This window comes from Gigantopelta aegis, chromosome 4 (genome assembly GCF_016097555.1).
Source record: "Gigantopelta aegis isolate Gae_Host chromosome 4, Gae_host_genome, whole genome shotgun sequence".
NCBI lineage: Eukaryota > Metazoa > Mollusca > Gastropoda > Neomphalida > Peltospiridae > Gigantopelta > Gigantopelta aegis.
Window position 1 is genome coordinate 96,030,358 of NC_054702.1, and position 13,426 is coordinate 96,043,783.

At 40.1% G+C, this 13,426-nt stretch overlaps 1 protein-coding gene across 5 annotated transcripts in view; it reads left to right on the forward strand.

Moving 5' to 3' along the window:
• Nucleotides 1-550: 550 nt before the first annotated feature.
• The window catches only part of LOC121371479 (E3 ubiquitin-protein ligase FANCL-like), a 55,935-nt gene continuing 43,059 nt past the window's right edge, over nucleotides 551-13,426 (forward strand). For 2 of the 5 annotated variants that reach the window (XM_041497401.1, XM_041497405.1), the window contains exons 1-2: nucleotides 7,684-7,850; nucleotides 8,797-8,832. The gene's annotated coding sequence lies outside the window, so the exon portion shown is untranslated. Of the gene's footprint in view, nucleotides 585-6,435; nucleotides 6,512-7,683; nucleotides 8,833-13,426 lie in introns of those variants that run through there. The other 3 variants (XM_041497404.1, XM_041497403.1, XM_041497402.1) reach the window with 3 other exon arrangements.

A 13,426-nucleotide genomic window follows, 5' to 3' on the forward strand; every position in this document is an offset into this window, starting at 1 on the left:
GATGAAAACCCCACACTTCAGAATCTGACCCGTAACTAACAAAATATTCCTATTGATATTCCACAAGAGGAGTTGGGCGAGTATGGAGGGGTATCACACAATATCAAAGATTTTGGTACAGTGTATGCTTGAGGGTGTATGCTAATTGAAGTTATGAAGTTTTGCGAACATACTCTAGATGGTGTCTTGTGTCAGTAGCCTGCTGACTAACATTGCCATAAGTAGTAAGGGGGCCTGTATAGCCTCATGACCTACTTTCCGTGACCTTGACCTTGATGACGTCACGTGACCTCGTCCTGTATAGCCCCATGACCTACTTAGACTGACCGTGACCTACTTAGACTGGCCTACTGTACAGTGCCATGACCTACTTAGACCGGCCCCTGACCTACTTAGACTGGCACGAAAGAGTATAAAAAGGCTAGATACGGTTTCATTGTCATTCGCTCGCCGAAAACGATCACATCTACTACGTCATTGTTATTCGTTTGAGATATTTCGTCATTGTTAGAAGAAGATTCATTTGGATCATTGTGAGAGATTTTGTCACTGTTAAAAATCGACTGGATCAAGACTTGAAAATAGTAAGTTAATTTTCTTATACTGATTTAGTTTGAAGATCTATGTGTTTGTAGTGGTGGACAAATTTAACAAATGGTACTTTTTGAAAATCGTTCTTTCTTCAAATAAATAACAAATTGACATTGAAAGTGTTCTAAACACGGAAGCAGTTGTTCTTGTATGCAACGTCATTCAAAGACTGACGTCATTCAAACATTATAAACGTGTTATACTCTCACCCCTGTTGAGTCGTTGTCTCTATTAAGTCGTGTCATTTCACCTCTTTTTAAAGTACCTACCGTTTGTTTACGTTCTAAGTCTGTAAGATGTGTAGACAGTCAAATAGCTAAGAAATTTTTATGTATATCCAATTATTTGTTACCTTAAAAAATAGCTTTTTTTCTACACAGGAACCAAAATAGGTCAAAAACACATGACCCGTATGACAATTAAAACATTTGTAGTTTTCGTAATTTATGGCGATCATGCCCAAAATATCTATCGAAGTGTCGTCTGCATGTTTATTTTTACGCATTAGTGAGTGACGTCAGTAAAAATGTAAGGTCACACGTCAATCGTTTTTTCATGCAAGCAAATAAGGGCGCTAAAATTTGAAAACGTAAACTAAGATGTAGATCAATACAATTAGAAATAATCAAACCTATTTAAAAAAAAGAAAAAAGAATTTTGTCCCACCTTGCAAGCAATATTTTTTAAACACCATGTAGCAATCTGCTGACCGCTAAATCAATCATGTTTTTTTCATAAAAACAGTTTTTTTTTATTGATTTCTTTAAGATATAAATTCAACCAAGCAAATTGCAGCTATATATACTTTGTTTTTATAACGTTTTACGCTTCTATTCTTGAAGATAGTAAATAACACGACTCGTTTTTTTCGTTTAGTGGGCGGGGGTAGACCGATTGTAAGCACGTGTGTACTTTTGATTACATCAAATATGTATATTTTTCTGCATTGTTGGTTCAAGTAACAATTAAATTTGATTAATAATTATAATAAATTTACAAAGCAGTTTAAAAATATATTAATACAATTATTAAGTACCTTGACTTACCAGGGTCCCATGCTAAAATGGTATTCGATACTGATAAGACAACACCGTTTACGTGTCAGTTTAATACTTCAACAAAATAATTTAAAGTTAACATATAAACATGGGATAATGATCGAACACAAAATGATAGTGAGCGCAATGACTGTCAACGTCATTCAGTACTTCGACAGCACCCCTCAGGTTGCACACCCCAGGGATCCGTCTCTGGCTGCTATCAGTGCTAAGCGTGTCACATGTTATACTTTGTAACAGTTCATTGAAACAATCCCCTTTCATAGTGTTCATATACAAAAAAAATGTTTTACATTCAGTAGATTGTGATATTGAAATAAAAGACGCTTCGACCTAAACTATGATCTTTTAACTACATTTTAAACACAAGTATTTCCCTAGAGTACAAGCCTTTTTACAGGGCTTTTTTAATTACCAAATAGGTAAATACAGTGGTCGATCTAGGATCGATCCCCGTCGGTGGCCCATTAAGCTATAGCCAACTAGTGTATTATGTCTGGTATATCAAAGATCGTGGTATGTTCTGTCTTGTACACACAGCTCTTGCTACTATAAAGTAGCGGTAGTAATATCCAATCACAAATCTAGTCATAGAGTAAAAAACACAAAAAACAAACGCAATGGTTTGGTTTTTCATTTATTTCTAAATTACAAATCACTGACACATATATAAAATGGACACACACTGGGTTACATCGAGAGGCCTTAAGGGCGACATGTGAATAATATGAGTGTTCATTTCTCTTCATCATCGTCGTCCTCCTCATCGTCGGTATCGTCGTCGTCTTGTTCATCCAAATATTCGCCGATCCATGAACGATACTGATTTAATTTAGAACGAATCTGTGGTCTCACATCTTTGTCTGGATTCACAAACTGTAAAAATTTTCTGGTGTTGGGACCTTTGTCAAAGTAATGTATATAGGACAGGAAGCGAGAGTACGTGTCTTTAAATAACTTCCATTGCAATGTCTTAACGTTTCTTTCAATGGCATCTTGGGACATGTTTTTTTCTTCGTAGCGTTTCCTCTTGCTTTGGAGATAGTCACGATTGATGTCGAATACACGTTCCACCATGAGACGAATGCCTTCGTTTTCCAGGTCGGGCGACGGCTCTTCTTCTTTTTCATTTCCCTCTTCGCACGTTTTCACGTGTCGCTGCAAGTCGCTTCCGTCTTTAAAGACCAGACCACACGTATCGCAAGACTGCATTCTCTTGACTTTTTTCAGATAGGGTTCTACCTCATCATCTTCTTCGTCGTCACTTTCGTAGGCGGGTATGCCTGGTAGTTTTCTCTTGAATGCGTTTCTTTGCATGATTTGCATGTAGAGCTCTTTCTTCGTCGGTGGCTGCACGTCTTCTGAGACATTCGCCGTTACGCTCGTGCTTTTATACCATTCGGACGGCCCCGTCTCTAAACCATTAGGACGAAGACGCCAATGTTCGGGTGTGGTCGGTTTCAAGTCCACCAAGAGATATCCGTAAGGCCTGTGGGTAGCTTCCTCAAACCGCTGCATGAAATGACGAGTATTTCCAGGATACATCTGCTGTGCCAAGGTTAGGACTTGCTGCTTGTCGATGGGGTTGTTAAACAGTGCCAGGTAATGACAGTTTCTTCTCTGTGTCGGGTCCTTGCTGTGATACAAGTTCTGGTTGATGGCAGTCACAGAGAGGTTTCTGTGGTGACTTCCCTCCGTGAACAGGTCGGTGATGCGAGGGTCTTTTCCAGCTGTAGACATCAGGTCGTCCAACACGATGAGATTTCTGACTCTCGAATCCAAATAACGATCCTTTTCCAAATTTACGGGTATACCTTGAACAAATTTCACTCGAGCAACCATTTTGATCATATCATAGAGGGGTTGCCATCGTTTGTAGAGCCAAATGATGCGTTGAGGAGGCGGGTGGATTTTACCATCCCTTAGCAGTTTGTACAACAAAAATGTCTTTCCACACGACGTGGGTCCCGACACGATCATGGTGAACGGATGTAACAATCTTAGGGGCTGCTGCTGCTGCTGCTGCTGCTGCTGCTGCTGCTGCTGCTGCTGCTGCTGCTGCTGCTGCTGGGAAGGCTTATTGTCAAATTCCAAGAGTCCATGTTTATTTCGTACGTGCCGAGTTAGGTCGTGGGTCCAAACATATTTCTTTTCGCAAATGTGACACTGATTCATGATGTTGACTGTTGAAGTGATCGACGTGAACTGGCGATGTTGAAACTGCCATGCCCCCTTTTATAGCCTTCTCAGAAATGCTTCTGCCGTTTCGGGGCTTTCCAACCCGTACCACTTTGTTGTTGTTGTTGTTGTTTCCGTTTCAGATCGGCTTTGGCTTGCTCTACCACTTGTTGTGTTGGGGAGACCATGACGACTTTGGGTGTCGGGGACTTGTTTTGTTCCTCTTTTTCTTTTTTCCACGTGGGATCGTAGAGTTCTAGACATCGATCCACACTGTACATGATCTGACTTTCCCCACCACGTTGAATTTCGAAGTGAGGTTGAAGTTTACCTTGTGCCTGCAGTTTATAGAAACGGGTCCACTTATCCACGTCGGGTACATATAACTTGTACTGGTCTGACATGTTGCTCCTCTGAAAGTTCTACCTCAAATGACGAGTTTTCCAAAACTATTTTACTTATATACCTTATGACGCATAAAGATATGGTACAGGAATGTTTGAATGTGTGTGTGATACGTATGACCAGTGTCCCTCCTCCCAAGCACAAATCTCATCGTGCGAGCTCCCAAAAATAATCGTTACCAAAATATTACCCTTTACCAGTGTTACTACCATAGGGATACGTCCAGAGACACACTCATGGACCCAGGACATAAATAAGAAAGCAAAACCTGTTATTCACGGTTTTATTCACAACATGCAACATGAAAACATAGCACACAAGTGTCTAAAACATTTAATGTATGAACACATTGTTCACATAGGGACATCTCGAGGACAGTCTGTAATGCTCCATCACTGGGTCGTCCATTCTCTGCCATCGGTAGGCGCGTAGTCCACAACAGTAACAGACGACGGCATCGTGATCCCCTGTGTAGAAGAAACCGGCCTTGGCGAGTTCTTTTGGTTTCTGGCGTAACTGTATGGGCCACCACCCAAATGTCTGAATCCGTGTGTAGATGTGGCGCATTTCGGGACGATGGCAGAACAGGTAACGTCTCGAATAGCAGTCTTCATCATCCCAGGCAGTGTCTGTGTCACAGGCAGCATCCGTCTGATCTGTGGGTTCATCCACGAGTTCACCATCTTCAGTTCCAACCCCAATGTCACGTGTAGCATCCGCTTGATCCGTGAACTGTTCTTCAGGTTTGCTAGCCACTCTTTTGATTGTATGTCTTTCTGAACATTTGCAGACCAAGACGTCGTCCTCGTCGCTACTACTGCTGCTACTAAGACTGCTCGAATATCCCGATGCCATCTTCTTCTTCGTTCCAGATAGAGTGCAACAAGACACAAGAATGTCAGAATCATAAAACACGTCTGTTCTCTAGCACAGTCGCAAAGCAAATGAAGTGTAAACCATAAATCCATTCTTTTATACCTTCATCCAAAACAAAACTCGTTCACCACTGGTGACACTCGTTAGGGTTGCAGAAGTTACACTGAAGAAATCCCATCTGGTTTTGATGGTCGTCTTGCATGGCGCAGGGCACAATCGAGTTCAGCTCTGGTACAAAGTCACACATGACTGTGAAACAGCCTTTCAGTTTCTCCCATTGTTGTAGAGAAAGGAATATTCCCTTCTTCGAAGGTTTCACGGATTTAGTTTCTTCACACCACCACCACTGACGCAGGTCCACCCCAGCAAAGTTCTTGTCGACACTGACATGGATGTTGACACCAAGGTGTCTGAACAATGTTTCATCTTTCCCCTGGTTTAATGCTGAAATCGTTTCGTCAATTTGGCTTTTACATCCACACAGTTCGATCCACTGTTTAAGACTAAGGACAATACCTCGCTTGGTGGGGAAAGTTTTCCCCTTGTCACTGTCAAATTTCCTTATGTGAATAGCAGTGTCCCCTTTCCATAACTTGGCCACCACGTAGACGTTAGTTCCAAGTTCTAGACGACATCTCGCTTCATCACTTGTGGAACAGGCCATCTCTGGATTGAACGTAGATCTGATCGTTTTCGGCGAGCGAATGATAATGAAACCGTATCTAGCCTTTTTATACTCTTTCGTGTCAGTCTAAGTAGGTCAGGGGCCGGTCTAAGTAGGTCAGGGCCGGGTCAGTAGGACGTTGCACGCGGTACAGTAGTCCGTGACGTCATCAAGGTCAAGGCCAGTCTAAGTAGGTCAGGGCCACGGAAAGTAGGTCATGGGCTATACAGGACGAGGTCACGTGACGTCATCAAGGTCAAGGTCACGGAAAGTAGGTCATGAGGCTATACAGGCCCCCTTACTACTGCCATAGATTTTATTGGCCCTCGCAGGCAAATTAATTTCAAAACCATGAATTTAAACGATGGCAATTACCATAGTTACTTAAGCACAATCAGTTGATACACTATAGTAGGCTACGTTATATCGGTAACCTGAACAGAAACGATGTAATGACAGGTCACGTGCGGTAAACATCAATGCTTTAGACGTACTAATCAAAGACCCAGAACAACTCAAGATTTTTGTTTCCCAGAGTGCCCAATATTTTTGCGATAGAATTATATTTGGGTATGAGGCTTACACAAACAATATGAAACGCCATTTTATTATTATTATTATTATTATTATTATTTTATTATTATTATTTTTTTTTTTATAAAGGACAAATCATCTTCATTTGACGGATTCAAGATTTCCAACATCCTCCTCTAGGACAGGATCCACACCAGCAAATCTGGTATGGTTAAGTAGCTATAAACTTACTATACAAAGTTTCCTGCCTTTCAGAAACATATACTGTATTTAAGATTTTGAGAAGTTCGATTTAATATGTAAAACGGTACGCATACTAGTACTTTATTTCGTAGTTTTAAGTTATTTCTGTCTAATTTAGTATACTATTATATATATAAAATTACCAATATTAATATCTATTTTGCACTTTATGGTACCTATTATGTCAGTCATTATGTAATAATGTGTCAGTACAGTATCACTGTCAGTACCGTAACGAATAGATATGTTACGGTACTGACAACCTTTTACAGAAATGGCACTATTTACTTAAAATGCATAGCTGTGTGCAATGTTTCATAGTGCCATAGCCAACACGCCATTCCTTTTTACATAGTTGTATGGTCATTTAACTGCCAAACTCACAGAATACATTGCGAATCTGCGGTACGGTACTGACGTTGAATAAACATACCAATTCCAATAGTAGAAAATTGACAAAAACTTTGTAATCACACAAGCGATTTTGTCTGCGGTGCTCGTAAAATAGTGATAATAACAACTTTCAAATGATCACACAATAACTTTATTTAAATCAACATTAGGTTATATTAATGTGTTGCTTCTGTTAACGTCGCGTTCCGGTACTGACATGAAACTTGGCGAGAGAGTAACATTTGTCTCCAAAATCTATTTAGTAAATGAAATTGATGTTTACATGCTGTAATATTAAAAAAAAACTACACTTTTAATAATATCAAAAACCTATTTATTTGTTATTTATTCACCCATATTGATGATAGCCCTGACAATATATTCTGGCGACATGCTGATTTTGCTGACACATGATAGCATTAGCATGAAAAAAAGAGTTCATAATCAGCGAACTTGAGAAACAATATATTGTGTAGAATAATGACTTAATATTGTGAGTTACTATTTAGTTACAAATCATGATAATCTTGTGAGTATTATTGTAAAAAAAAAAAAAGCTCCTAATGGCTGGCGACATCAAAATGGGATTTTATCTGATAATGACCCATATTCAGAAAAAGTTATAGACGTAGTGACCCTGACAACTCATAACATTCCGCTTTCCCAGGTGTTTTGACCTTTAGGTCAGGGGTACGAACACTCCAAAGACGGAGTGCTCCAATACAATGGAGGGAATTTCAATTGGGACAAAAATAAGTGATACACCAAAAAAAAAAAACCCAACTACTGTGATTAAATGACACTTAAGAACATATGTCACATCTCGACAGTGGATTTTTTTTGTTTAGTTATTAGTGTAGCAGGTGGTTTTTGTGTTGTTTAAGAAGACACAAACGCCGGTTTAAATGGTTACTAGTCAATTCGTACCAGTCATTTCGTACTATCCATTTCGTAACCGTACTCCATAGAGTCGGACTAGTTTATTTTAATTTCGTACCATAGTGCATTGGTCATTTCGTACCACAGTCATTTCGTATCTACTTTTTACCATCATGTACTATAATGTTTGGTCATTTCGTACCATACGTCCATAGTGATTTCGTACTCGATATCTTATTTTTGTCATGGTATGTCACTTCTTAATTTTATTGTTGACAAATAAACGTTGACATGTAAAAATACCTTGTAAAGTGAGCAAAGGTTTAAATGAATAAGAGAAGTAAATTAACGATGAAATGTGTTTCAGTGGCAATTAACTCTATTGAATTCACTTTTCTGAACATATGTATATTGCCACATGAAGGTGATAGTCTATTTTTAAGACGAACTGACTAGTAACGCATCTTATATAGGCCTACGTCCTTGGCCCACTGTCGACAGATTCTCTGCCTATGCCTGCCTTATTGCTTTTTGATAAACAATCGTTATAATCAACAGTCACATCAGTATCGATGTAGAATATCACTGTGTGGTCTAGTCTATGATTAAGCATAACAAAATATATACGATCTTGAAATAATTATAACTTTATTTCACAATTTCATAATAAAACACAGCACTATACTCAAGCTACAATTAAGACACTTTTGAAATCAACAGTTTACTATCTATCATTCAACTAAACTGCACAATAAATGATTACGGTATGAAATGACCAAGGTACGAAATGACTGAATGGAAATGGTACAAAATAACCATGTTACGAAATGACTTGGGTACAAAATGACAAAATAACTATGGTACGAAATGACCAGGGTACAAAATAACTTGGGTACAAAATGGTAAAATTGGGTACGAAATGACTATGGTACGAATTGACTGGTTACCATTCAAATGATGCTTGATTTATTCCAGCAACACAGTAGCAAGTACTTGAAGTAGTTCACCAAGGTAAAGTTAAACATCTACGGTCTGGTTTTTTTTACATTTTGACATTTATTGGACCTCCGATACGGCAATAAACATCACAATAATAAATATTGTGCTGAAGACGTTTATCTTGATGAACTAAGTAGCAAGCAAACAATATTAAAAGTAAGAAGCTAATGCTATAAACCCTAAAATATAAAACATAACAATAATAAATACTATGTAAATGAATGAATGAATGAATGTTTAACAATACCTCAGCACGAAAAATACATCGGCTATTGAGTGTCAAACTATGGTAATGCAAATAAATAAAGTGAGGATCAACATCAATATAAAAATTCAAGGTTTAAACAAAAACAGTGTAAAGAACTGCAAAAACACAAATATCACAGAATTTTACGGATACTGAATTTTACTCAAAACTGCAATTTTGTGCTGTATTGGCCATTCTCAAAGAAAATGTTACACCCCTGCACCACGGTCAGGTTACAGCACGCGCACAGGACTATGTAAATGAGACAATATACTTAAAATATACATTCAAATGCATATCAGAATAAATCAATATTATTCATCATCATCATAAATTGCAGCGCTAACTCTGGTTGATCATGAAATGTTGCCAAATTATCTGAAAAATGCGAAACCAGCAATTTTCCAACAAAATAACAATTGTTACACGAATTGGTTTCACCAAATAAAAATAAAATTTGTCAATTGTTCCTAAAATTGGCAATTGACGAGTGACAGAACTAGCCCTGAATTGGGTAACTGTTTGAACTAGACTATGCAATAATCCAAAGGAGGCATACAAGCTTGCTACCTTGGCCCTCAAACAAAATCAAGCTAAGCAGAAGTAAGGATATGACTCCAGGGTTAAGGGTGCCATCATTGAGCCTGAAGACAGAGTACTTGAGGGCAAACATAAATTAGCTGACGGATGGGAGAATGAACCTTATGTAGTCCTGCAACAATCAAATCCACAGATACCAGTTTTTGTGATGCAGAAGGAGAGTGGTGAGGGATGAAAGCGGACTTTACATAGAAATGTTCTTCCGATCAAAGTTTTGCCATTGAATTTTCATAACATTGAAAATCCAGTTCCAAGAACAAAGCCACACAGACAGCAGCAGGTACCAAATCCTATCACCATATCTCGGACAGAAAAGTCGGAAGAAGAAGATGATATCTTTCTTTTTCAGGCAGATAATCCACAGATTGATGCAAGTTCTGTTATTGATAACAACATCAGTAATCACTTGCAGGTGATGATGACACTGCTACCCAGTTGAGTGGTGACGATCATGAGTCTGTGGTAGCAGATGAGTCTTTCTCCGGTGATGATGATCACACTTCTAGGAAAGAAGTAGCTGGAGTGGATTCTGCAGTAAAAACTGTTGGTGTGGATTTGCCAGTTCAGTACTTCAAATCAGACTGATGATGAAGGCAATATCACTGATAACAGAGATTATGCTGAGGAACCTACTCAGGAATCTACTGATGGATCTGCGAATGAACCCGCTGTGGCATCTGCCGATGAACCCACTGTGGCATCTGCTAGTGAACCCACTGTGGCATCTGCTAGTGAAAACACTGTGGCATCTGCTGATGAACCCACTGTGGCATCTGCCAATGAACCCGCTGTGGCATCTGCTGATGAATCTGTTGTAGTATCTGCTAATGAACCCGCTGTGGCATCTGCTGATGAACCCACTGTGGCATCTGCCAATGAACCCACTGTGGCATCTGCTGATGAACCCACTGTGGCATCTGCCAATGAACCCACTGTGGCATCTGCCAGTGAATCCATTGTGGCATCTGCTGATGAACCTGCTGTGGCATCTGCTAGTGAACCCACTGTGGCATCTGCTAGTGAAAACACTGTGGCATCTGCTGATGAACCCACTGTGGCATCTGCCAATGAACCCGCTGTGGCATCTGCTGATGAATCTGTTGTAGTATCTGCTAATGAACCCGCTGTGGCATCTGCTGATGAATCTGTTGTAGTGTCTGCTAATGAACCCGCTGTGGCATCTGCTGATGAACCCACTGTGGCATCTGCCAATGAACCCACTGTGGCATCTGCCAACGAACCCACTGTGGCATCTGCTAATAAACCCACTGTGGCATCTGCCAATGAACCTGCTGTGGCATCTGCTGATGAACTTGCTGTAGCATCTGCTAGTGAACCCACTGTGGCATCTGCTGATGAACCTGCTGTAGCATCTGCTAGTGAACCCACTGTGGCATCTGCCAATAAACCCACTGTGGCATCTGCCAATGAACCTGCTGTGGCATCTGCTGATGAACCTACTGTGGCATCTGCTGATGAACCTGCTGTGGGCATCTGCTGATGAACCCACTGTGGCATCTGCCAATAAACCCACTGTGGCATCTGCCAATGAACTTGCTGTGGCATCTGCTGATGAACCCACTGTGGGCATCTGTTGATGAACCTGCTGTAGCATCTGCTAGTGAACACACTGGCATCTGCTGATGAACCTGCTGTGGTATCTGCCAATGAACCCACTGTGGCATCTGCCAATGAACCCGCTGTGGCATCTGCTGATGAACTTGCTGTGGTATCTGCCAATGAACCCACTGTGGCATCTGCCAATGAACCCGCTGTGGCATCTGCTGATGAACCCGCTGTGGCATCTGCTAGTAAACCCGTGGTGGCATCTGCTAGTAAACTGCTAGTAAACCCGCTGTGGCATCTGCTAGTAAACCTGCTGTGGCATCTGCTAGTAAACCTGCTGTGGCATCTGCTAGTGAACCCACTGTGGCATCTGCTGATGAACCCGCTGTGGCAGCTGCTGCTGAACCAACTGTGGCATCTGCAGGGCACAATATTTCACACGAACCGCCGTTCTGTTCGCGTGTCGGTTACGCAAAATTAAATTTATGCGAACCGAAAATTGGTTACGTCATGACCTGTAAACGTTCATAAATTAAAACTTGCAAACTTCACGATTACAGGACGTTTATTCACGCAGACGTACTCCTAGTATTCCGACAAATGTTTTAGACTGATTTTTAAATACTTGATGCGCAGCAAACCAGTAACAACGTTATATTGCAACAATTGTAACTTGCGACCAGTCTAAACTTTTAAAAAAGTTCTAAAGAAATGTGCTCGGACTGCTTGGGACGGCTAAATTATCTGCTACTATTTTATCGCTAAAGGAATATATGTAGACATAATATTGGATTGGCTATAATTTTGCATATGTTAAAAACAGTTTTAACGTAAACAGGAATCCAAATTTGTCTGTACATATGCAAGATGTTGTTCTCATGTAGTTTCAAATATTGCATAATGAGCTTTAAAAAACAAACATTTAGAATGTCACTGTAGTATAGAAGTACCATCGATAAAGTGAAAGTAGCATAGCCACTGCAAAATGAAAAAAAAATAGAATCCCTCCAAATGATTATGTATCTATTTCAAATGTGTAGTGCCCATTACACAGAGTACGCATGTGCGTAATGCAAAAACATAATTTGGGAATAGGTCGAGGCTGTGTAATTGTTCTATAAAATATCCTCTTAAAATTGACTCGAAAAAAGCTAGAAAAAAATGCCTCCGAAAAGGCTCAGAATGCATCTACAGCGAGTTTCAAAATTTTCACAGGGGGAGGCCTCCTGAATCCCCCGGCTCGAGCACGTCTTTGGTGTGCGTAATACTAAACAAAAATGTCTGGTTACGTCCCTGTATTTTGTTTCAATACTGGGGCTGATATTCAGTTCTTTTATAATATTGTTAACTTTAGCAAGCATTAAAGAAATTTGTTTTGGTAAAATGTTTTATTTTGTATTTGTTTTTACTTTATGTTTGAGCTAAATACAATGTATTTAAAATATAATTTCAACGTAAATTTGGAGTAACCAATCAGGTAACCCACGGGTTAAGCAAATATAATTCACGTAACCGAACAATTGGTTACCTAGGTAAAAACCACGTGAACTGACTTCCGGTTACCTCAGATTTCGAAATATTGTCCCCTGCATCTGCTGATGAACCAACTGTGGCAGCTGCTGATGAACCAACTGTGGCAGCTGCCGATGAACCCACTGTGGCAGCTGCTAGTGAACCCACTGTGGCATCTGCCGATGAACCCACTGTGGCATCTGTTAATGAACCTGCTGTTAATCCGAGAAGATCAACCAGAAGACAACATAAACCTACATGGCAGACATCTGGTGGTGATTTTGTTACGAGTCCGATAACTCATGAACCAGAATCGATGATTAAAGCCAGATATTTGGAACATCTTGCCAGGCAGGGAGTGTTTAAGCCATCGGACATAAGGCTGGTAGATAAAGGGTTCGCAGCCCAGTATCGGCTCCCACCCAGAGTGAGTTTTAACAATTCAGTGGGTAGGAGTAAGACCACAACTCTCTTTTTCTCTCACTAACCACTAACAACTAACCCACTGCCCTGGACAGACAGTCCAGATAGCTCAGGTTTGTCCAGGACAGCGTGCTTGAACCTTAATTGGATATAAGTACGAAAATAAGTTGAAATGAAATAAAATAATGGAAAATGTAGCGGGTTTCCTCTGACTGTTTTTTCTCGTTCCACCCAGTGCAACAAAACTGGTCGAAGGAT